The 25,790-nt window shown below is 47.0% G+C and overlaps 2 long non-coding RNA genes across 4 annotated transcripts; one reads left to right on the top strand and one right to left on the bottom strand.

Moving 5' to 3' along the window:
• Positions 1 to 732: 732 nt before the first annotated feature.
• Positions 733 to 2,606, bottom strand: LOC117095910. Its single transcript, XR_004442241.1, has 2 exons — positions 1,542 to 2,606; positions 733 to 1,288 (listed from the first exon to the last, which is right to left on the bottom strand). It is a non-coding gene; the product is annotated as an uncharacterized LOC117095910 (long non-coding RNA).
• Positions 2,607 to 4,435: 1,829 nt separating this feature from the next.
• On the top strand, positions 4,436 to 25,197 carry LOC117095908. Of its 3 annotated transcripts, none has more exons than XR_004442239.1 (4): positions 4,436 to 4,446; positions 14,776 to 14,923; positions 17,349 to 17,432; positions 25,177 to 25,197. It is a non-coding gene; the product is annotated as an uncharacterized LOC117095908 (long non-coding RNA). The 3 variants fall into 3 exon arrangements; XR_004442238.1 differs by lacking the exon at positions 25,177 to 25,197 and adding an exon at positions 24,207 to 24,238; XR_004442236.1 differs by lacking the exon at positions 25,177 to 25,197 and having other exon boundaries at positions 17,349 to 17,881.
• Positions 25,198 to 25,790: the final 593 nt, after the last annotated feature.

The raw sequence follows: 25,790 nt of genomic DNA, 5'->3' as shown, positions 1-25,790 counted from the left end.
CAGCCTTCTCCCTGTAAGCCTGCAGGGTCCCCTCTGACCCCTGCGCCTCTGGAGGTCACACGAACAGCAGGTGTTTCCTTCCTCACCGTGCTGGGCGCTTGGTGAGCACGTTCTGCCTTGAGACCTGGCATTTCTTTGATAACATTTCTTCTCATTTCCTGCTCATTCTGGAACTCCTGTCAGTCAGATGTTGGGCCCTTTGAATTGATCCTGTGAGTCCTTTCTACCTTTGCTTGTAGGTAGACTTCCTTCAATACAAACACACACTCTGCTTTTTAAAAAGTTGGTTTTGGGGCCGGACATAGTGGCTCACACCTGTAATCCCAGCACTTTGGGAGGCCAAGGCAGGCAGATCACTTGAGGTCAGGGGTTCCAGACCAGCCTGGCCAACATAGTGAAACCCCGTCTCTAGTAAAAATACAAAAATTAGCTGGATGTGGTGGTGTGCACTTGTAATCCCAGCTACTCAGGAGGCTGAGGCAGGAGAATGGCTTGAACCCAGGAGGGGGAGGTTGCAGTGAACCGAGATTATGCCACTGCACTCCAGCCTGGCGACAGAGCCAGACTATGTTTTAAGTAAATAAATAAATAAAAATTACAAATTGGTTTTGGATTTTAGCAATCCTGTTTTTCATATCCAAGACATCTCCATCATTCCCCAACCTCCCCTCTTCTTGTTCCAGAGAATTCTTTTCTGCTCTTAGGGATAAAATGGGTTTGGGGGAAGATGAATCTTTTGCTTTCTGCATTTTCTCTCTTGTTCTTTTTTGTTTTGGAACTTCCCATGAGACTCAGTGCTCAAATGTCTGGCTTTTCTTTCTTTTTGATCCCTGTTTATAGGGGAGGCAGGCAGAGCTGCCAGGCACTCCTCTTTAACTTGAGGAAACTGGACAGCCAGGTCTTGGAAGTGAGGCCTCCTGCCTCCAGGCGGTGTCTCAGGCTGCAGGGCCGCAGTCTGGAGTGGGGACAGTACCGGCTCCCACTCATCTCTGGCTGCAGGGCTGCAGTCTAGAGTGGGGACAGTACCAGCTCCCACTGCTGTCCTGCCATGCTTGTTCGCAGCATACCACTGGTCTCTTCATACCAGTGACGAGGCCACTGTTTGCCAGCCACTTGCCTTCTTCCTGCCAGGCTGTCCTGTTACGTCAGCCTCCGCTCACCACCTCAAGAAGTGTCTCGAAATATTTTGTCTGCAGATGACCTCTCTTCTGTTCTCGGTGCCACGTGGGGCCTCCCCAGCAGAGGTGGCTGGACACCTGGTCCTGGCTGCTGGAGGCTGTCTGTTTAGCTGCCAGAGGGCAGCAGTAGCCTTCAGAACCCTCCCCTGGCCTCTGCCCTGTTTCCTTGCTGGAATGTCATGGGTCTCAGGATGTGCTGAACTCAGAGACCCCATGGGACAACTTGGGATAGGGGCTAAGGAAGGCCTCCTGGAGGAGCCCTGAGGCAAGATGGCCCTGGGGTGGGGTGGAGGAGGCCCTGAGCAGCAGGGGAGGGGACTGCCGCCGCCTCTGTGTCCCTGAGTGAGTGGGGTGGGGCTGCACCTCTTCTGTGTGTCCCCAGCCTGCCAGGTGCCCCACAGGGGCCAGGATGATGAAGAGGGAGAGAGCTTCATGGAGACAGGTGGCTCCTGTAATAAGGAAGACAACACTGGCTTCCTGGGCGAACAGCAGGGTGGGGTCCTTAGATCCCACCATAGGTGCCCAGGCCTGGATGAGATTCCCCAGTGGCCCCAAGGAGGCACCTAGGACACCCTGAATGGCCCAGTGTCCTCCCGTCACCCTTGACCCTGGGCACTACCCTCCTTGGCCTGGAAACCCCAAGCTCCCTGACGCCCCAGCCCCTCTCCCCACCTGTGCAGGGGATGGATGCTGCTGCTCTGCCAGTTAGCCCTAGAGCCCCTCCTCCAGCCCCTCGTCCCTCCCTGTAGTCCTTGCCAATCTCCCTGAGCCCAGAAGGTGGGGGACTCTTGGAGAGACGGGGCCCTGGATCCCCAGCCCGGGGGTCCCCCACTCACAGGATCAGATATGCTAGCTTAACTGATCCAGGCCAAGTGCCCTGCCAAGCAGTGTCTTGGATTGCAGTGGGCATGGGGGTTTGCCTCAGGTCCAGGCTCTGGGATGTCGTGCAGGACAGGGCGTGGCTGCGGCAGGGGCACTGGCTGGAAGCCGGAACTCCCGGTCTTGAGGGAGGAATGTGTGGCCAGCGCAGCTTGCTAGGAGGGCTGGGCCCCGTTGCCAGGCTGGCACCTCCCTGGGTGTCAGTTGCCATGGAAGCCGCTTCCTGCCCATGTTGCCATGGTGTCCAGATGGCCTTGGGGAGCCTGGTTCAGAGGGGCTGCCCTGTGCCCTTACCCCTCCTCTGCTGCCCAGGAATGGATTAGGAGGGCAAAGAGGAGGAGAGGCTGGGACGCCCAGCATGGAGACCTGAGTCCTTCCTGCTGGAGCCAGGCTGCAGCCCAGGGCAGGGGCCAGAAGGGGCTGTTCTGCTGTCCACACTGCAGCCTTGATGTTCCATGCCCTAAGCTCATTTTATTTATTTTCTATTTTTATGTTTTAAGACAGGGTCTCACTCTGTTGCCCAAGCTGGAATGCAGTGGTGCAGTCACAGCATATTGAACCTCCACTTGGGCTTGAGGAATTCTCCCACCTCAGCCTCCTGTGTATTGGGGACCACAGGTATGCGCCACCATGCTCAGCTAATTCTTTATTATTTTATTTTTGTAGAGATGGTCTCGCCATGTTGCCCAGGATGGTCTTGAATTCTTGGCTCAAGTGATCTGCCTGCCTCAGCCTCTCAAAATGCTAGGATTACAGGTGTGAGCCACCTCGCCCGTGCTTGGCTGCACCCAAGCATATCTCAAAAGCCAAGAAACAGGCCCTGAGTGGATGGAACTCGGGGTCACTGGGCCGGCCACAGCCCTCAGAGGACCCCATCTCTGTGCCCCCTAACCTGGGCTCCTGGCCCACCCACCCAGGCTGCCTGGCAGGGTCTGCTCCCTCTCCAGCCCTCAGAGCTGCCCTACATGGAGGGTTGGGGGTCCCAGAAAACCTGGGAGAAATGGCCGTGGGCCCTGGCGTGGGCACTACCCTTCATGTCCTCCCAGGGTCTGGGCCGTGGCCTGAGGTGTGAGCACTCCTGTGCCTCAGGAGGGGAAGAGGTGCGTGGTGGCCTTCGGTCTGGGCCCGTGGGGTTCCTGAGGAAGAGGTGCGTGGTGGCCTTCGGTCTGGGCCCGTGGGGTTCCTGAGGAAGAGGTGCGTGGTGGCCTTCGGTCTGGGCCCGTGGGGTTCCTGAGGAAGAGGTGCGTGGTGGCCTTCGGTCTGGGCCCGTGGGGTTCCTGAGGAAGAGGTGCGTGGTGGCCTTCGGTCTGGGCCCGTGGGGTTCCAAGAGTGGTCTTGGGCCTCCCAATTTCCCCTAGACTCACAGCCAAGAGGACAGGTCTACCGGGGCTATGTGAGGGATGTGGTGGCCTGCAGAGTGCCCCGCCCTGTCCAGGGCCAGGGTGGCGAGTGGACACATACATGCCCTGAGTGCCGGGCAGCCTCCTCTGCCTTCCCACCCTGTGGGGCACCCCTGAGGGGACAAAGGACAGATGGTGCCTGGGGCCTGGGAACAGGGTGTCGGGGAAGGGCAGAATGCTGGGGATGCTGGGCCCACGACCTCCCTGTCCCTGAGGCTTCCCCATGTCAGAGGCAAGGCTCAGAGAGGTAAGGGCTCACCCTTTGTCTGCCCTGTCCCCAGTATGGCTAAGCCATTCCCAGGGTGAAGGCAATGGCAGGCCATTTGTCTCCTTCCTGGGTGAGTCTCTGGACACGGCTTCTCACATTTTTTATTTAAGAATAAGAGAAATATAAGAATGTCAAGGAAAAATCCTCTCATGGACAATGCAACCCCAGTAAATGACTGTCAGCTGGGGTGTCCAGGGTTCCAAGGCTCCAGGAGGTGGCTGTGCTGGGGCTGCCAGGCCCCTGACTCCAGGGTCACCGGGGCTGAACTGAACATGCCCACCCCTGCCCAGGCCCAGAGACACCCTGCCCCTGAGGAGCCCGCGGGTGTGGCCAGTCCACCTTCTTGGCACTCATCGCCCACCTGCCCCTTCTAGTCAGACAGCTGAGCCTGGGGGGACAGTGTGGCAGAGTGCCTGATTGTCGGTGCCAAGGTCATCTCCCAGGTCCTTGCTGGGGCCAAGAGCCAGGACTCCTTGCCCGTCCCCATCACTGCCCTGTGCCCGCCCAGCACCTGCTGGGGACTAGGCTGCCCATTGGAGCAGGAAACAGTGCTGGGCTGTGAGCCCCTGGGGCCTGTCTCCGTGTCCTAGTACCAGGCTCCTGGGTTGAGCGAGAGACAGGGGGGCGGGGCAGGTGAGGAACGGAGCGGCAGGGCCCGGAATCCCTCCATGCCCGCCCCTCGGTCTCCCGGACTTGTGTGCAGGTACCGGCTGGAGCTGTGGTGCAGTTCCCAGTCTCACCACCAGGTAGCACCACGCCCCTGCAGACGCAGTGCCCAAAGCAGGCCAAGTGGTTCTCAGGAGCTGCAGCCAGCGCATCCAGCAGGGCAGGAAGCTCTGTCAGGGAAGGGGCAGTACTGGGGGAGCCCCCCTCCCCACTTGGATCCGAAGTTCCCATGGGGGCCTAGGGCAGGGGCTGGCTGGGAAGTCAGAAGTTCCCTTGCTGAGTCGAGGGTGTCTAGCCCACATTTCACATGGTGACGAATCATCCCAGACACCCCGGCACTGTCCCGCGGCTGTTTGCTACCCCTCCCCAAGGGGCAGGGATCCTGTCTTGGGGCCTTCTCAAGCATAGTAGCCTTCGGGCAGCCCCGGCCTGGCCCCAAGTTGTCCCACTTGTCAGTGGGCAGCGGGGTCTGGGGGAGGGGTCCCAGCTCCTGTCCAAGGTCATGACTGCCCCTGACCAGGGTGTGGCAGCCGCTGTGGCCTGGGTCAGCGAGGCCGTGGCCAGGGAGTGGCCTGGGTGTAGGTGCTGCTCTCAGCTAAGAGACAGCCCATCTAGAGGAAGAACCAGGAATCAGAGGGAGTGCCAGGTTCCCAGCCCACAGGAGGCCAGCTTAGGGTCAACAGGGGTCCCCTGCAGGGACTCCAAGAGGCAAACCACATGGAGAGTCACCTGAGAGGGAATGATGGAGGCTGGGGGAGGTGGAGCCCCACGAGTTCTACAAATATGGATGGTTCAGTGACAAGGAAAGCAGGTGTTCAGCAATGGGCCAGGCATGGAAGGTGGGGAACATCGAGCTTATAGGAGATTGAATGAGGAAGGGGTTTCTGGGGGCTGCAATGCCCCGAAAGGACATCGTGGAGGGAAGAACTTGGGCTTTAAAGAATGAGAAGGACTGGTATAGAGGCAGGAAAAAAGACAGGTAAGACATTCCAGGCTGTGAGTGGGCCTGGGCTTGGGCAGGGCTGACCAGCTGAGAATCTGATCTGGAGCCCTGCCTCTACTGACAAGGAAGGAGCTTGCAAAGCTGCTCCTCGCTCTTGGTGTTTCTGTCTTCATTTAGCACCTCAAGGTTGAGCTTCTGGACTCCGGAGGGACCAAGTACCAATGCAGCCAAGCTCACGGACTGATCTGTTTGTGACCAGGAATCTTGATTCCATTCCATGGCCACAGACTGACAAACACCTATCCCCAAATGTGGTGTTTGCTAAAGATGACAAGGAGAGGCAGGCAAGAGAGTGAGGGTGATGCAGTGGCAACCTGTGTGCCATGTGCACCTTCCGTTATAGGGGCATCGGGGTAGGCAGGGGTAGCAGGATGGACTCATATATGGAGGACCAATCTGTGGCTGATTGGAGGACATTTTCCAGCTTTCATTTTCCTAGATGCTTTCAATATCATGCTCTGACCTGGTCCTTCTCTGAAAATAGCTGCAGGTGGTTGCACATGTCTGTGGGAACAATGCCTTAGACTCTGAGGCCCTGCTGAGTTGCCTGAGGACAAAATCCTCCAGGGAGCTGCTGACCCTCAGCTAGGTGAGGACGGAGGGGGCAGTTTTGGGGGCAGGGTTGCCCTTTGAATGGAGAGGTGAACAAATCCTACTGCTGTGTTATTTATTTGGATTTGGAACATGGAAAAGAGGAGGATTGGGGATACTTGATAACAGCTATAAAAAAATAAGTAGGGGTATAGAACCCTTGTAGGTAATTTAAGAAAATTGTTGGGGCAGGGGTGCAACTTAGCCTGGAGAAGATTCAGCAAAGTACAAGGCTTGTCTCTAAGTCCCTGAAGGCATCTCACTGGAGAGGGGGGCCACACTTGTTACGCATGCTTCCAGAAGCTGAAGTCAAGATCAGAAGCTGGAAGTTCTATTAGGAAGTCATCTTAGTTTTGTGTAACTAAAAGCTTTTCAAGACCTCAGTTGTCTGGAAAAGGACTGGGCTCCTTTAGAAGGTGGTGAGATGCTCACCTTTCCAGGTATTTAAGCAAAATCTAGCTGACCCAGGCTGACAAACTCAATCAGTGAAAGTTAATTGGACCGGGTGATATTTTATGTCCCTTCCAATTTTGAGAGCCTTTGATGACAGTCTTTGAATGAACAAGATCATTATCTTTCAGATTTCAACATTTGCTAGTTATGTGGTGTGTACTCAATGTCCACTCTGAGCCATGCTAGAGACTCAGTGAAATGGATAATAAGTCCTGGACCCGATGTTGTGTTGAACTCTTTCATGTGCTCCTTACTACCCAAATCCCAAAACAGAAACCTAAAGAAACCGTGATTAGAGCTGAGTGTTGCTTTCTGAGACCCAAAAAATATCCAGGCATGTCCAAGGCACTGTGTCTCAGGGAGACATCTGAGGAAGGTGTTAACACCAACCTCTACAGTCCTGGCCACTCCATCTGCCACCATTTTTCCCTTTGCATTTGGTCAGTGGTTCACAAACTTGAACATGCATCGGGATCACCTGGAGGACTGGCTACAAGAAGGTTCCTGGGCTACACTCCAACCACAGAGTTTCTTATTGAGGACCTGAAGTGGGCCTGAGAATGTGCATTTCTTTTTTTTTTTTTTTTTTTTGAGGCGGAGTCTCGCTCTGCCGCCCAGGCTGGAGTGCAGTGGCCGGATCTCAGCTCACTGCAAGCTCCGCCTCCCGGGTTCACGCCATTCTCCTGCCTCAGCCTCCCAAGTAGCTGGGACTACAGGCGCCCACCACCTCGCCCGGCTAGTTTTTTGTATTTTTTAGTAGAGACGGGGTTTCACTGTGTTCGCCAGGATGGTCTCGATCTCCTGACCTTGTGATCCGCCCGTCTCGGCCTCCCAAAGTGCTGGGATTACAGGCTTGAGCCACCGCGCCCGGCCGAGAATGTGCATTTCTAACAAGTTCCCAGATGATGCTGATGCTGCTGGTCTAGGAACCACACTTGGAGAATCTCTGTGCTAGGGTGTATTAGTCTTTTCTCATGCTGCTAATAAAGACATACCTGAGACTGGGTAATTTATAAAGGAAAGAGGTTTAATAAACTCACAGTTCCACATGCCTAGGGAGGCCTCACATCATGGTGGAGGGTGAAGGAAGAGCAAAGGCACATCTTACATGGCAGTGGGCAAAAAAACAAAACAAAACAAAAAATCTTGTGCAGAGGAGCTCCCCTTTATAAAAACCATCAGATCTCATGAGATTTATTCACTATCATTCAAATAGCATGAGAAAGACCTGCTCCCATGATTCAATTACCTCCCACCAGGTCCCTCCCACAATATGTGGGAATTATGGGAGCTATAATTTGAGATTTGGGTGGGGACACAGCCAAACCATATCACAGGCCACTGTTTTTCTGAGGTGGATATTACTATTCCCATTTAGCAGATAAGAGAATAAGGCACAGACAAGTTTAGCCCCCTTGCCCAAGTACATGGCAGAGCTGCTAGGAACTGATATATTGAGCTGGGCCCATAGTGTTTGCTTTTACTTTTTTAGCGCATTTAAGCCAGTGCTAGACTGGGTTGGCTTTGCTCGGCCAGGATTTGGGACAGCAGATTTTGTGAACAGAAATAGCTGCTGATTTTTTTTTTCTTCCTTATTACAGAAAAAGGCTTTCCCTCAAGTGGTTGATGATGCTTTCTTTCCTAATGAGCCTCTAGATCTATTGTCTCAGAAAGCATTTAAAGCAATTCCTTCCATCATCGGAGTCAATAGCCACGAGTGTGGCTTCCCGCTGCCTATGGTAAGAATTCCGGCTGTCCATGCTGCCACTCCCTCAAACTGATGCAGCTCTTGGCTTCAACAACTGGGCATTTCCACAGATGACATCAGCTGTTGTAAGTGCTGGAGCCCACCAGCCAAGCACACAGTGATCACCTTTCCTTTCTCTGAAAAAGGGTAAGTGAGGACCAGGCCAGTCACAGCAAGTATCTGCCTTGCTCCTCATGTGATGAGGTTTAGGGTGGAAGAAACAACTATGTAAAAAGGAAAAGGGGGATGGGTCCATTTGGTCTTTGTTCAAAAAATATTACAAATGATTGTTTCCAAAAAATGCAGTTACTACTTCAGAGTTGACATTCAGATAGGTTGGAAAGACTTCAGTCCTTTAAACATGTCATGTCCAGCCTTGGTACTGGCATCTTGACATCCAAGAATGCTAAGGTTGTATAAGTTGCAAAATTGTTGAATAATTTTATTTATTCAACAAATATGTACTAAGTATTTATTACAAGCTTATAAAAACTGAGCAGTTGGCAGCGAGCATGGTACCAGCTTTCTGGGAGCGCACACTCTAGTGGGGAGAGACAGCTGAGACAGAAGTTTGAGAAGATGATTTCGGAGAGTGATAGATGCTATGAAGGGCACAAGTGGGGAGAGAAGGTATATTTAGGGAGACAACAGGTGGTTAGGAAAGGCTCCTCTGGGGAGAGATTGTTGAGTTGAGGCCCGGGTGCCAGGAAAGACCTATTATTTTTTTATTCCATGGTTTAGAAAGACTCTCTTCAATGGAAATAAACTTTTCATCTGTCCTCAGAAGAGTGGAAGCTTCAAATTCCTAATACTGTTAAAGCTCATGTAGACACACTGACCTCCTCGTTTTAAGCTGGAGGAAGTGGGTTTATGAAATAAAGAGGTTTGTCAAATTACAAAGCTAGCTGATGGCTGTGTAGAACCAGAATCCCGAGTTCATTGGGTTGTGAAAGCATGTTCTATCATTATTAATTTGACCTCCAGGGCAATGTTTTGAAGTGGGACTAGGGATTTTTGTCCTCATGTTGCAGATGAGGCCACTGAATCACAGCTCATGGCTTAAGTAAGTGCTTTCAGTGATTTCTGGGTGTGTATTAGAAAGAAGAAGGCAGGTGCTAGTGATGACAACCACCACTGTAACTACTATAGCCAGTGCCCCATGCCTTCCAGTGCCAAGCACAGGCCATCCAAGCAACAACTTGAAAACAGGCATGATTATCCCTATTTTAAAGAAACTGAGGCTCAGAGCAGCTAAAGTGGCTTTCCAACATCTCCCAGCTAATAAGGAGACACTGGTATATAATTTTTATGCATTTAGGCTCTATCTTTTATTTTATTTTATTTTATTATTTCATTTTATTTTATTTTACTTTTGAGTCAGAGTCTCACTCTGTTGCCCAGGCTGGAGTGCAGTGGCACAATCTCAGCTCACTGAAACCTCCACCTCACGGGTTCAAGCAATTCTCCTGCCTCAGCCTCTAGAGTAGCTGGGATTACAGGTGCCTGCCACCATGCCCAGCTAATTTTTTTTGTATTTTTAGCAGACACGGAGTTTCACCATGTTGGCCAGGCTGGTTTCGAACTCCTGTCCTCAAGTGATCCACCCACCTTGGCCTCCCAAAGTGCGAGATTATAGGCATGAGCCTGTGCCCAGCCTAGCCTCTGCCTTTAAATGCTGAGTTCTCTGCTTACCTGCTGTGTGACATTAGGGAAGTTGCCTACCCTCTCTGAGCCTCCATTCCGTCATCTGTGAAATGGGGTTAATTTTAGCACCTGCCTCACAGGTATACATCAGACAGCCTGGCATACAGTCAGTACTCAGTAAATGTTAGATATTGGAGTTATTCAAGTGACAGAATTTGTAGAGCTCAAAAGTCTGTGTGGGTGCTGAAATTCCATGTGAATTTGCAGTTAAACCCATTGCTAGCTGTTAGAAACCACAGGAAATTCCCCAGAAACAAATCCCAGCTCCTTAATGTACAGAGAAAGTTTTTAGTAGTTAAAATATGCTTGTGGGTAACTTGAATGACTCTGAGGGTCCCCTGAGATTCCAGGAGATAGGTATGGTCCTAGTATTCATTTAAGTATCGGCCATAGTGATTCATTACCCCAAGATTTTCAGCAGAAAACATACCAAGAAAATTCATTTGCCACGTGGATAGGGTTTCTGACGCCTCACATTTTAAAGCTATGATTTTGCCAGAAAATGGTAATTTAACAAATAATCACATGAAGCGCTTACTACATACCAAGTACCATTGTAAGAGCTTTACAATTATCAACTCGCTCAGTTCTCATCACCACCCTCGCAGGAGATACTTGTTGCAAACTCCACCTTACAGATCAGGAGCCTGAGGCAGAAAAAGTTGAGTCCCTTGCCAAGTTTTCAGCTGGTGAGGGCAGTGCAGGGAGCCTGTGTTTTCAGCCACCAGCCTCACCGCCACTGCCTGACCTCCCACTGTGGCTTCTCAGAGGCCCCACCCACAAAGGTCTTGAGAAGGAGAACAACAAACACCAGTTTGGAAATTTTCTGGCTTCTCTTTGAACTTGGTGTCAAAGCCAATTTGTGGCCTCTTTGGCAGTCAGGGCTGCCATAATAAAATACCATAGACTGGGAGGCTTAAAACACAGACATTCATGTTCTCACAGTTCTAGGGACTGGAAGTTCAAGATCAAGGTGCTGATATTGCTTTGTGTGTCTAAACTTTTCTTTTCTCATAAGGACATCAGCCAGATTGGATTAGGGCCCACTCTAACAGCTGCATTTTAACATAATCACGCCTTTATAAGTAATATCTCCAAATAGTTGCATTCTGAAGTGCAGTGGGTTAAGGCTTCAATGTGTGAATTTTGAGGGGGCCACAGTTTAGCCCATAATGGGAGCCTTCTCATAAGGTGGCCACTCGGGCCCCACAGGGCTACAGGTGGAATGACAGGGAACAGCTGCCTTTTATTAAAAGTGAGAAGAAATTAACTATCTGACCAGGACACTGAGGCCACTTCCACGTGTGACTGCCTGGGCTCGACGGCTCCTTACCCAACTTCTCCTGTGAAAGTCGGCTGCCCATGCCCTCAGGGAGATGGGTTTACCTTCTGATGATCGGATGGCTTACAGAGGGCACCGCTTCTCTCCACAGAAGGAGGCTCCTGAGATCCTCAGTGGCTCCAAGTCCCTTGCCCTCCATCTGATACAAAACATCCTGGTGAGTAACTCGGGAGGCTGCAGCACTCCAGAGACACATGCACTTAACAGATAGCCCTGGGTCACACTCAGCGGGAGAGGCCAGGGGCACAGACACTCCTCACTCACTCAGTCATTCAATAGACCTTTACTAAGCACAGGTGTATTAGTCCACTCTTGCACTGCTATTAAGAAATACCTGAGACTGGATAATATATAAAGAAAAGAGGCTTAATTAGCTTATGGTGCTGCAGGCTGTACAGGAAGCATGATGCTGGCGTTTGCTCAGCTTCTCGGGAGGCCTCAGGAAACTTACAATCTTGGTGGAAGGCGAAGGGGAAGAAGGCACATCTTACATGGTTAGAGCAGGAGGAAGGAGAGAGGGATGAGGTGCCACACACTTTTAAATAACCAAATTTTGTGAGAACTGTATCATGAGAATAGCACCAAAGGAATGGTGCTAACCATTCATGAGAAACTGCCCCTACGATCCAATCATCTCCCATCAGGCCCCGTCTCCAAAATTAGGGATTACAATTCAACATGGGATTTGGTGGGGGACACAGGTCCAAACTAATAGGTCCATAAACCCAATCCACAATCCCTGACCTGGAAGAGCTCCAAAAACCCAGAGGCTTTTTGTAACCCACCCAGGAGCAGAACCGGACCTCAACTGATTTGTGGCTATCAGTCATTTTCGTTCCCACACATTTATTCATGTTATTTATCCCACTATTCAGATGTTTCTCTGTGGATGCATTAATGTGGGTTTTGGGGTGTTGCCCCCACCCTGAGCCTGTGTCATAACACACAGCATGGGTGCTTTATTATCTACCTATAGTCTGAAAAGCTCTGAATGCTGAAACACACACAGGACTAGGGACCTGTATTCACCACACACCTGCCAGGCATCAGGCCAGGCTCTGGCAAGACCAGTCATTTACTCATTCATTCACTCATTTATTGTTCTATCACTCATTCATCATTCACTGCACAAATTTAGCAGTATCTGGTCTTACTCTAGACACTAGGATACAGAGATGGATTGTTTTCCTTCCTTTCTTTTCTCCTTTTTCCATCTTCCTCTTTTTCCATAAACATTTATTCAGTGTGGACTCAGTGCCAACGTTCATTTTGTTCATTTGTCCATGGAACACATGTTTAGTGAGATTCCACATTCCCTCACATTTCCCTGGGCACTGGGGTGCAATGTGACGTGGACAGAGATGACAAGACACTTCAATACAGCACACACAAAGCAGAGGAATGTCTAAGGCCCTGTGGTGCCCACAGAAGGGGACAGCTGGCTCCCTTAGAGAGAAGGGTTTGGAAGATTAATGGAGCTTGTCTGGTGATGGAAGGGATGGGTGGAGAAACTGGGAAAAAACAAGAGTACCAACTGGGAGCAGAGGAGTGTGAAGAGATCAGCTGAGGGTTGGCTGCAGCAGGAGAGAATGCTTTCAGCTGTTGTAAGCTGTGTAATGAGCATGAACTTCATCCTAAAGACTGAGAACAGAAGGAAGAAGGACATTCTTTTATTTCTATTTTTAGAAAAAGCCCTCTGAAACTGGGCACAGTGGCTCACACCTGTAATCCCAACACTTTGGGAGACCAAGGCAGGAGGATTGCTTGAATCCAGGAGTTCAAGACCAGCCTGGGCAACATAGGGAGACCTTGTCTCTACAAAAAATAAATAATTAGCCAGGCGTGGTGGTGTGCGTTTGTGATGCCAGCTACTTGGGAGGCCAAGGCAGAAGGACTGTTGAGCCTGGGAGTTTGAGGCTGCAGGATCTCACCACTGTACTCCAGCCTGGGCAAGAGAGCAAGAGACTATGTCAAAAAAAAAAAAAAAAAAAAAAAGAGAAAAAGAAAAAAAAGAAAAAAAAGAAAAAGAAAACAGAAAGAAACACTACAGGCAGAGATCCCTCAGACCCCCTTGGTGGAAGGATGTTTGGTGAGTTGCAGCTGTCTGATGATGAACTGGAACTAAGGTTTGAGAGATATTGATGATACAAGTCATATGGTGGAATTCTCAGGTGGATTGGAGATGGCCTCATGGAGAAGATGCTCATTGATCTGAGCCTTAGGGGAGGGGAACAACTGAGCAGAAGGATATTTCAAGTAGAGTGGAAAGTAGGTTGTGCCAGAAAGTGCAAGAGGAACGGAAGGGCATGTGTCTCTCCTAGGCGCGGTAGCATGCTAGGGGCTGCATTTCAAACAGTAAGTAGTTCTCTGATACAGAAGGCATAGCCTTGCTCCAGAGCCCTAGGACTTTGCACTCTGACTGTCCTATGGGGGCTCACCTGAGACTCCACACAGCATCTATACCTACCTTGGACACCTCCAGCACCACGGGGTCTGCTGGTTATATGGCCAAAGAGGCCAGGCCCTTACGCCATAGACTGGACCTGCTGCAGAGGCCTCCCTTGCTGTGGCCTGATTAAAAACCACCAGTCTTCTGAGGACCCGATAAGCGAGTCTGAGCAGCATTCCCCAATGTGATGTACACTGCCTCGCCTCCAAATTCCAAAGAAACCTATCAAGGGCTGTGCTGCTGTCTTAGTGGTAGGGGTTTGAGCTGCAGCACCTTTCCAGCATTTCCCAGAGCACCAGATCCCTGAATCTTCATAGAATTTACCATGCTGTCTTTGCCATTTGTGCTTGGGAAAAGCTGAGAGGGAGAAGCCTGGGAGGTAGGCTGGTGCCAGGTCAGAGAAACATCCAATGTCCTATTAAGGCACTCGGCAATGGGGCCTGGATGAACCGACAGGACTGAAAACCTGCTCTGGGCCAAGCTGCATGCTTTTTTCTTCATATCTTGTATAATCCTGCACATCCCTACAGATGAGGAAACGGGGGCTCCAAGAGACCAACTAGCTTAGGTAAAATAATAGCTAAGGGCTGGAAGCAGCGCTGGTACCAGAGCAGGAGTGGTTTCATGGATGTTCTGCCTGTGTAGTCACAGAGTATCTTGTTGCTCAGAAGCGTCCTACATTTGGTTTAATGCTCCGCTGTCACCATCTTGACATTCTTAATGATTTTTGAACAAGGAGCCTATGTTTTTACTTTGCACTGAGCCCCACAGATGATGCAGCCAGTTCTGCACATGAGTGACTCATTCTGCGACACGAGAGAAAGGCCTGTGGTCAGGAGCATGACACTTGAATGCAAATACACTTGCAAAAGAATCATGGTTCTTCCAGTTGGTCCCAACCACTTCACCTCTCTAAGCCTCAGTTTCTTAATCTGTGAATGGGGCTAGTTTTGATATTTGCCTCATAGGGTTGCTGTGTGGGTAAAATGAAGCAATGCGGGTAAAGCATTCAGAATCATACCTGCACAGGTGAGTGTTTATTGTATTGGCCATTGTGGTTGACCTGCATCTCTTATGATTACGACTTTTTCACAGCACATTCTGCCCCAGTATTTGCACCTTGTGGCTAGTGAATACTTCCATGGCAAGCACTCCCTGACTGAAATCTGAGACAGTCTTCTGGACTTGCTTGGAGATGTGTTCTTTGTGGTTCATGGGCTGATCACAGCTTGATATCATAGAGGTGAGTCTCTGAGCACCCTGCTTCAGGACCACAGCCCAGCGAGGCTGGCAGTCAAGGGGATCTATGTTGTCTACTGACTGGCTGCCTCCTCTGCCTCTGTTTCCTCATGGAGAGGGCGTTCCCAGGTGTGCCTGGATGGAACTGTACCATGATGACCTGCGCCATTCACCCGCCTTTCAGAGTCTGGGAATGTTAATCAGTTGTTGTTTCTGTTCCTGCCCCTTCCTCAGGACCAGATAGAAAATTCCCATCTCTGTATAATTTTCTGGGGGCCATCCCCCAGGAGATTTTCTTTCTAGAAATGTCTTCCCCAGCATCTTAGCCATACATAGTAATGGAACAAACATTTTAGCTGTAGAAAGTAATGGAACTCTTAAAGTAATAGACTTTAAATCAACTATTTTAAATGCAGCCAAATATTCCACCCTGTAATATTAGATTCCACATTCTTCTCAAGTGCACATGCAACATCCTCCAGAACAAACCATATGTTAGGCCACTAAACAAATCCCAATAAATGTAAAAGGATGGAAATCATGCAGAGTATCTTCTTCAACCACAAGGGAATGAAATTAGAAATCAATAACAAAAGGAAATCTAGAAAATTCACAAATATTTATAAATAAAATGGTATACTCTTTTTTAAATTTTAAAAATTGTGGTTAAATATGCTTCATAAAAAATTTACCATTTTAACCATTTTAAGTGTATAGTTCAATGGCATTAAGTACATTCATGTTGTTGTAAAAACACCACCACTATACATCTTCAGAATGTTTTTATCATCCCAAACGGAAACTTAGTACCTATTAAAAATAACTCCCACCCCTCTTTCCCCCAGACTCCAATAACCACCATTCTACTTTCTGTCTCTATGACTGAGTTTTTAGTTACTTTAATGACTTTGGTTACTCAATGTAAATGAAATCATACAAATATTTGTCCTTTTGTCTGGCTTATTTCACATAGCATAAGTTCTCAGGGTTCCTATATGCTGTACTATACATTAGAATTTCCTTCTTTTTTAAGGCCGAACAATGTTCTATTGTATGTATATATCACATTTTGTTTGTCCATTTATTCATTAATGGACATTTGTGTTGTTTCCACCCTTTGGCTATTGTGCAACAAATAAATGGGCTATTAACTACAATTGGCTATTGTCTATAATGCTGCAATAAACATAGTTGTAGAAATATCTGTTCAAGTCCCTGTTTTCAGTTATTTGGGGTATCTGCCAGAGGTAGAATTGCTAGATCATATGTAATTCTATGTTTAATTTTTTGAAGCATTGTCATATTCTCCACTGTGTCTACACCATTTTACATTCCTACCAGCAATGCACAAGGGTTGCAATTTCTCCACATCTTTACCAACATTTGTTATTTTCTGTTGTTGCTGTTTTTTAAATAATGACTATTCTAATGGATTTGAAGTAGTATCGCATTATGGTGTTGTTTTTTTTTTTTTTTTTTTTTTGTTGTTGTTTTAGAGACAGAGTTTTGCTCTTGTCACCCAAGCTGGAGTGCAATGGTGTAATCTTGGCTCACTGCAACCTCCACCTTTTTGGATTCAAGCGATTCTTCTGCCTCAGTCTCCTGAGTAGCTGGGACTACAGGCATGCGCCACCATGGCTGGATAATTTTTTTAATTTTTAGTAGAGATGGGGTTTCATCATGTTGGCCAGGCTGGTTTCAAACTCCTGACCTCGTGATCCACCTGCCTCAGCCTCTGCAATTACTTTTCTAGCCATCCTGTAAAGGGGTCACTTACCCCTGAGTTGCTGGCTAACTCATTGGATAGAGCAGTCAGACCTTGCAATGCCTTTGTTATACTTCCCTTAGGGGCAGTGTGGTTTGGGATGAAGGTGCAACATTGAGTTTTAATCATGATGCAAACTCCTCCTCTTTCTGCTAATATCATGTCTAAGACTATCCTATTTTCCCAAGCCATCTGGCTAGTAGCCCCTAATTGTTCAGCTATTCCTTTAACAGCATCTCTAGTGTAGTTAATAAATCGCTCTTGGTTGTAATAGATGTAGTTTATCCAATCTACATTTTTATTGTCACCCACCAAAATATTGACTCAAATCCTGCAGCTATTTGATTTCGGGCTTTAAACTGATCTGGTACTCCCCGTGGGACTCCAATTGCATCTAATTAGACATCAGAGTCGAAAGACCCATAAGAGGCTTCTCTCACTTTACGATGTCTTATTTTTCCTTCCTCTGGTTGATGAATTGCCAGGGTGAAAGGGATAGCCAATTGGACTAAAGCACAAGTGCCACTCCAGTTATCCGGCGGAGTGTCCAGTAGAGGTCCACCACAATACCATCACACATCCACCAGGCTAGTCCCATTCACTCAGCACAATACACACATGCACGCATGCACATGCCTGTTAACCATCCTGCCTGTTTCCCTAGCCAGCTGACCTTTGCAACCCTGGAAACAGCCCTGGCTCTTGGCCTATGAAGATTTTACGGTGCTGTGCTCCCAAAATATAAAAGGTAAGGATTAGTTATTCTCCTGATCCACATATCAAACACATGCCCACGTGTGACACCTGCCAATTCTGCAGACAGAGAATTTTTTGGCCACTCCTAGGTTTTGCCAGGGTCTGGCTGCAGCCTCTGAAGCCCATTTCTGGTTCATGACGACTTGCATATTTAATATATAGTTGCATTGTGAACTCATTAAGTATTTGCATAATTATAAATAGAAAACACATGAAAATAAAAGGAAAGGTTACAATATAAACAAACAAACGTAACTGATATTTAATTCACTGCTCTGATTAGCAGTGCACTTATTTATATCCGTAATTGAGTTTAAGACTATATGCATGCTTTTTTTCTTTGTCTCACATTTTTCTTTTATTTTTTAATTTTATTTTTAAAATAAAATTCAGGCCGGGCACGGTGGCTCAAGCCTGTAATTCCAGCACTTTGGGAGGTCAAGACGGGCTGATCATGAGGTCAGGAGATCGAGACCATCCTGGCTAACACGGTGACACCCCGTCTCTACTAAAAATACAAAAAACTAGCCAGGCGAGGTGGCGAGTGCCTGTAGTCCCAGCTACTTGGGAGGCTGAGGCAGGAGAATGGCGTGAACCCGGGAGGCGGAGCTTGCAGTGAGCTGAGATCCGGCCACTGCACTCCAGCCTGGGCGACAGAGCGAGACTCCGCCTCAAAAGAAAAAAATAAATAAATAAATAAATAAAATTGAATATATTTAAGTGGACAGCCTGTTTTGATTCATATATATGAAAATCTACATATGTGTTTGTATATATATACACACATAGTTAAAAATTACTACAGTCAAACGAATGAACTTATCTATCTTCTCATATAGTTAGATGACAGCACTTGAAATACACTCTCTTCACAAATTTCCAGTATACAGTATTATTAACTATAATCACATAACCGCAACTTTGTACTCTTGGACTGACGATCCCCTTTTCTCCCACCTTCCTGTCCCTGGTAACCACCATTCTACCCTGCTTCCATGTATTAAACTTTTTAAGATTCCGGCCGAGTGTGGTTGCTCACGCCTGTAATCCCAGCACTTTGGGAGGTCAAGGCAGGTGGATCACCTGAGGTCAGGAGTTCCAGACCAGCCTGACCAACATGGAGAAACCCAGTCTTTACTAAAAATACAAAAAATTAGCAGGGCATGGTGGAACATGCCTGTAATCCCAGTTACTCGGGAGGCTGAGGCAGGAGAATCGCTTGAACCCAGGAGGTACAAGGTTACAGTGAGCTGAGATTGTGCCATTGCACTCCAGGCTGGGCAACAAGAGAGAAACTGCATCTCAAAAAAAAAGAAAAAGCAATGTATAATAATAGTAGAGTACCTCAACACTCCACTATAATCAACACACCACTATCGTCAATGGGCAGATCATCCAGACAACAAAATATCATCATTTAAGCTGCACTCTATACCGAATGGACCTAACAAATTTACACAGCTTTGTACGACTCCACGACCTCACAACGCACATTCTACTCAGTAGCACGTGGATTATTCTCCAGGATAGGCTGCGTGTTAGGCCAAAAAGCAAGTAATGGCACATGTTTAAAAACTGAAATCATATCAACTATCTTTTCTGATCACAGTGGAATATTACTAGAAATCAGTAACAGCAGGAACTTTAAAAATTGTACAAATACATGAAAATTAAAACATGCTCACAAACCACCAATAAATGAAAAAATTCAAAATTCATTGAAACGAATAAGGGAAAGTAAAAATTAATTGAAACAAGAATAGAAACACAACAAAACCTGTGAGATGTGGCAAAAGCAGTTGTTAAGAGGTAAAGTGCATAGCTATAAATGCCTAATCAGTAAAGTTGAAAGATTTCAAATAGCCAACCTAACAGTACACTTCAAGTAATGAGAAAAGCAAGAAAAATCAAATGCTAAAATTCGTAAAAAGAAATACATCATGAAGATTAGAGATTTTAAAAATACTAACGAAAAAAATTACAAAAAGACAAAGGAACAAAGAAGTGGGGGATTTGTTTTTGAAAAAAAAATTGAAAAGCTATAATGAGACTAGGAAAAAGAGAAAGAAAACTGCAGTAAAATCACACATGAAAAAGGAGACATTACAATTGATAACACAGAAACACAAAGGATCGTAAGAGATTCCTAAAAAACCTATATATAAACAAATTGAAAAAATCTAGGAGAAATGGATAAATTTCTGGAAACATAGCAATTTCACAAGCTAGAATAATAAAAAACCCAAACAGACTAATAATGAGTAACAAAATTAAAGCGGTAATAAAAATCTGCCATCAAAGAAAAACAGAAAAATTATGGTTTTACTGCTGAATTCTACCAAACATTTTTAAAAGAGATAATACCAATTTTATTCAAAATATTCCCCAAACAATGAAGAGGAAGGAGTACTTCCAAACTCGTTCTATGAGGTCAGCATTACCCTGCTACAAAAAAAAAAAAAAAAAGACCAGGACACAGCACAGAAAGAAAACCGCAGGCAAATATCCCTGATGAACACAGATGTAAAAATCCTCAAGAAAATACTTGGGGATTCATCGGAGGAATATGAGAATGATTCAATAAACACAAATAAATAAATGTCATACATCACATTCAGCGAATCATGAACAAAATCCATATAATCATTTCAGTAGATGCTGAAAAAATAAAATTCAACATTCTTTCATGATCAAAACTCAAAATGAGTACAGAAGGAACATAGCACAATAAAGGCAATATATGACAGACCCACAGCTAACATCGTAATCAGTGGGGAAAAGTTAAAAGCTCTTCCTCTCTAACATCTTGTTCAAGTGTGGCTAGTTTTACCACTTTTATTCGTCATGGTACCGCAAGCCCTAGCTAGAGCAATTAGACAGGAGAATGCAATAAAACCCATCCAAATTGGGGGGAAAAAAAGTCAAATTGTTCCTGTTTGCAGGTGACATGATCATATATACATAGAGAACCCTAAAGATTCCACAAAAAAACCTACTAGAAATAATGAATTTAGTAAAGTTGGAAAATACAATATCAATATATAAAAATGAGTAGCACACACATGCACCAATAGTGAAACACATAAAACAGAAATCAAGAAAGCTGTTTCATTACAGTAGCTAACCCCCCCAAATAATGATACCTAGGGATAAACATAACCAAGAAAGATCCTACAATGAAAACTATATAACAGATCAAAGCAGACACAAGTAAATGGAAAGATATCTCTTGTCCATGCACTAGAAGAATATTGTTAAAATATCTCTATCACTCAATGTGATCTACAGAATCAATGCAATCCATGTTAAACTACAGGCATTCTTCATAGAAATAGACAACAAAAGATTCTAAAATTCACATGGAAATGCAAAACACCTCAAAGAGACAAAAGAATCTTGAATAAAAAGAAAAACTGGAGGCATCACACTTATTTCAAAATACACTACAAAATATACTATAAATCCATAGTAACTGCAAATCTATAGTATCATTATCAAAACAGCATGGCACTGCCAAAAAAAGGGGCGGGGGGGAGAGAGAAAGACAAATGACAGACAGACATAAATAAATGAAACAAAACAGAGAACTCAGAAATAAATTCAGGTATTCACAGTCAACTCATTTTTAACCTAGGCACCGAGAGCACACCCTCTGGAATAACAATCTTTTCAATACACTGTGCTAGGAAAATCCAACACCCACATGTAGAAGAATAAATCTACATCGTTATCATATACAAAATTCAACTCAACATAAAGATTTAAATGTAGGACCTGAAACTATGAAAGTACTAGAGAAGAAAACATAGGATAAATGCTTAATGAAATTGGTTAGGGCAAGGAATTATCAAACAGACATCAAAAGTACAAGCAACAAAAGCAAAAAATAGACAAATGGAATTACATTAAACTTAAAAGCTTCTGCAAAGCAGAGGAAGCAATCAGTGGAATGAAGAAACAATCCAGAGAATGGAAGAAAGTATTAGCAAACTATGCATCAGGCAAGCGGTTAATACACAAAATACAGAAAAAGCAAGACTACTCAAAAGCAAACATACAAATCATCGAATTTAAAAATCAGAAAAAGATCTACCCAAAACTATTGTCCCCCACCATTATTTACCCACCTTCTTTTCCCTACTGCTTTCGGCCCCCTCCCTCTCGCCACCCCTTTTTCTTTCGCCGTCCACCCCAAAACTTTTTCCCCACCATTCTTCCCCCACCCACTTTTCGCAAAGCCCTCTCCACTCTACCGCTCACCACCCTCTTTTCCCGTCTCACTGGCCACCCTCTTCCCCCACCGCGCTCTCATCGCCCTCTTTGGCTCCTGCATCCACCCAAAAACATTTTCCCCCATCTTTTCCCAAAGCTTTCTCCCCACTCCTGCTGCTCACCACCCTCTTTTCCCCCCCATCTACCCAAAAACCTATTTTCCCACCATCTTCTTCCCCACCCTATGTCTGCAACGCCTACTCCTGCTCGCCGTCCTTTTTCCCTTTGACACTCACCACCCTCTTTACCCCTTCATTTACCCCAAAACTATTTTCTCCCCTCCCACCTCTTCAGCTGCGCTGCCGTCTCCGTGGCCGCCACCAACCGCAGCGAGGCGAGGTGCGATGTCACAGGCCCCAGCCTCCAACGTGGGGCATGTTGCTCTCCCATCTCCTCATCCTCTAGCCGGACAGAAGCAGCTCTCCCTGCCGGCAGCCCTCCTATCGCTCCCAGGACGCTGCAGTCTCGGTAGCTGCCACCTACCACAGCGAGGCGAGGCGTGAGCAGAGCCACAGTGCCCGTGGGCTCCAGCCTCCGGCCTCCAGCCTCCAGCGTGTAGTAGGCGGCTTCCTAAGCTAGCATGGAACAGCTTGGCGGGCATAGGCAGGAAAGCATGGAGTGGCCTCACTCCCCACCTCAGCAGGCGTCCTATATTGACGTTAGGCAATGGGGTTCCTGGACTACATGTTCTGATTGGATGAGAGAAAAACCTCTAGGCCTACTCTGATTGGACTTTATTTTCATGCTCTGATTGGTTGTCCTGATGCTTGCTCTCATCCAATCAGAACATGATAGTAAAGTCCAATCCAGCTTGAGTTAATTTTTTTTTTTTTTTTTTTGAAGCGGAGTCTCGCTCTGTCGCCCAGGCTGGAGTGCAGTGGCCGGATCTCAGCTCACTGCAAGCTCCGCCTCCCGGGTTCCCGCCATTCTCCTGCCTCAGCCTCCCGAGTAGCTGGGACGACAGGCGCCCGCCACCTCGCCCGGCTAGTTTTTGGTATTTTTTTTAGTAGAGACGGGGTTTCACCGTGTTCGCCAGGATGGTCTCGATCTCCTGACCTCGTGATCCGCCCGTCTCGGCCTCCCAAAGTGCTGGGATTACAGGCTTGAGCCACCGCGCCCGGCCGAGTTAATTTTTTATAAGGTGTAAAAAAGAGGTCTAGTTTCAGTTTTCTGCATACGACTCGCCAGTTTTCCCAGCACCATTTAATGAATAGAAGATCCTTTCTCCATTGTTTGTTTTTTGTCAGATTTGTCAAAGATCCGATGGTTGCAGATGTGTGGTGTTATTTCTGTGGTCTCCGTTCTGTTCCATTGGTCTATATATCAACATCACTGATCATCAGAGAAATGCAAATCAAAACCATAATGAGATAACATCTCATGCCAGTAGGAATTGCAATGATTAAAAAGTTGAGACAGAATAGATGCTGGCAAGGCTGTAGAGAAACAGGAATGCTTTTACACTGTTGCTGGGAAATGTAAATTACTTCAACCATTGTAGAAGACAGTATGGTGATTCCTCAAGGCTTTACAACCAGAAATATCCCAGCAATCCCATTACTGGGTATATACTCAAGGGAATACAAATTGTTCTACTACAAAGACATATGCACACAGTATGTTTATTGCAGTACTGTTTACAATAGCAAAGACATGGAACCAACCCAAATGCCCATCAATGATAGACTGGATGAAGAAAATATGGTACATATACACCATCGAATACTATGCAGCCATAAAAAGGAATGAGAGCATGTCCTTTGGAGGAACATGGATGAAGCTAGAAGCCATCATCCTCAGCAAACACGGGAACAGAAAACCAAACACTGCATGTTTCTATTCGTAAGTGGAGTTGAACAATGAGAATACAAGGACACAGAGAAGGGAACACACACCAGGGCTGTTGAGGAATGGGGAGTGAGGGAAGAGAACTTAGAGGACGGGTCAGTAGGTGCAGAAAGCCACCATGGCACACGTATACCTATGTAACAAACCTACAAGTTCTGCACATGTATCCTGCTTGTTTTTTTAAAATAAAGAACAGAAAAAACAGGAAGGTCACAAAGGACCATGTATTATATGATTTCATTTATAGAAATTATCTAGCAGAAACAAATCTATAGAGATAAAAAGAATATTAGTGATTGCCAGGGATTGGGTTAGGGAGTATAGAGGCTGGCTATTAGTGGATACAGGGCTTCTTTTTGGAGTGACACAAAGTTCTAACATTAGATTACGGTGATAGTTGCACAATCTTGTGAATACATTTAAAACCACTGAGTTTTACACTTTAAATAAGTGAATTGTATGACATATCAATTACACATCAATAAAGCTAAATATTAAAAAAAAACAACCTATTGAACAATATTGAACAAGGACTTCTGGAAAAAATATCCCAACACTGTAAAATACCTGATAAGGAGAAAGATTATGGTTTTGCAGAGGTCCAAGGGGGGAAAAGAAACACAGTCAAAGCTTTAAAGATGCTGAGCCGGGCGCGGTGGCTCAAGCCTGTAATCCCAGCACTTTGGGAGGCCGAGACAGGCGGATCACGAGGTCAGGAGATCCAGACCATCCTGGCTAACACAGTGAAACCCCGTCTCTACTAAAAACTACAAAAAACTAGCCGGGCGAGGTGGCGGCGCCTGTAGTCCCAGCTACCCGGGAGGCTGAGGCAGGAGAATGGCATGAACCCGGGAGGCGGAACTTGCAGTGAGCTGAGATCCGGCCACAGCACTCCAGCCTGGGTGACAGAGCGAGACTCCGTCTCAAAAAAAAAAAAAAAAAAAATGCTGAGATGCAGACTGTTCAAGGAGGCTGGCAGCTTGAGATCACTTAGACCACTGGTTCTAGCCACATCAGACCAAAATATCCACTGCACACATTTTTTTTGAAACAGGGTCTTACTCTGTCACCCATGCTGGAGGGCAGTGGTGCAATCAGGGCTCACTGCAGCCTTGACCTTCCTAGCTCAATGGATCCTCCCACCTCAGCCTCCCGAGAAATTCTGTCTCTAGTAAAAACACAAAAAATTGGCCAGGCGCGGTGGCTCAAGCCTGTAATCCCAGCACTTTGGGAGGCCAAGACGGGCGGATCACGAGGTCAGAAGATCGAGACCATCCTGGCGAACACGGTGAAACCCCGTCTCTACTAAAAAATACAAAAAACTAGCCGGGCGAGGTGGCGGGCGCCTGTAGTCCCAGCTACTCGGGAGGCTGAGGCAGGAGAATGGCGTAAAACCCAGGAGGTGGAGTTTGCAGTGAGCTGAGATCCGGCCACTGCACTCCAGCCTGGGTGACAGAGCGAGACTCCGTCTCAAAAAAAAAAATAAAAATAAAAATAAAAAATAAACCACAAAAAATTAGCCAGGCATGATGGTGGCCGCCTGTAGTCCCAGCTACTCCAGAAGCTGAGGCAGGAGAAAGCCTAGGGAGACTCCGTCTTAAAAAAAACAAAACAAGGCCGGGCGCGGTGGCTCAAGCTTGTAATCCCAGCACTTTGGGAGGCCGAGACGGGCGGATCACGAGGTCAGGAGATCGAGACCATCCTGGCTAACACAGTGAAACCCCGTCTCTACTAAAAAATACAAAAAACTAGCCGGGCGAGGTGGCGGGCGCCTGTAGTCCCAGCTACTCGGGAGGCTGAGGCAGGAGAATGGCGTAAAACCCAGGAGGTGGAGTTTGCAGTGAGCTGAGATCCGGCCACTGCACTCCAGCCTGGGTGACAGAGCGAGACTCCGTCTCAAAAAAAAAAATAAAAATAAAAAATAAAAAAATAAACCACAAAAAATTAGCCAGGCATGATGGTGGCCGCCTGTAGTCCCAGCTACTCCAGAAGCTGAGGCAGGAGAAAGCCTAGGGAGACTCCGTCTTAAAAAAAACAAAACAAGGCCGGGCGCGGTGGCTCAAGCTTGTAATCCCAGCACTTTGGGAGGCCGAGACGGGCGGATCACGAGGTCAGGAGATCGAGACCATCCTGGCTAACACAGTGAAACCCCGTCTCTACTAAAAAATACAAAAAACTAGCCGGGCGAGGTGGTGGGCGCCTGTAGTCCCAGCTACTCGGGAGGCTGAGG

The sequence above is a fragment of the Trachypithecus francoisi genome, unplaced genomic scaffold, assembly GCF_009764315.1.
Source record: "Trachypithecus francoisi isolate TF-2019V2 unplaced genomic scaffold, Tfra_2.0 Lachesis_group14, whole genome shotgun sequence".
In the NCBI taxonomy this organism is placed as follows: Eukaryota; Metazoa; Chordata; class Mammalia; order Primates; family Cercopithecidae; genus Trachypithecus; species Trachypithecus francoisi.
This window is presented reverse-complemented; position numbering and strand designations above follow the sequence as displayed.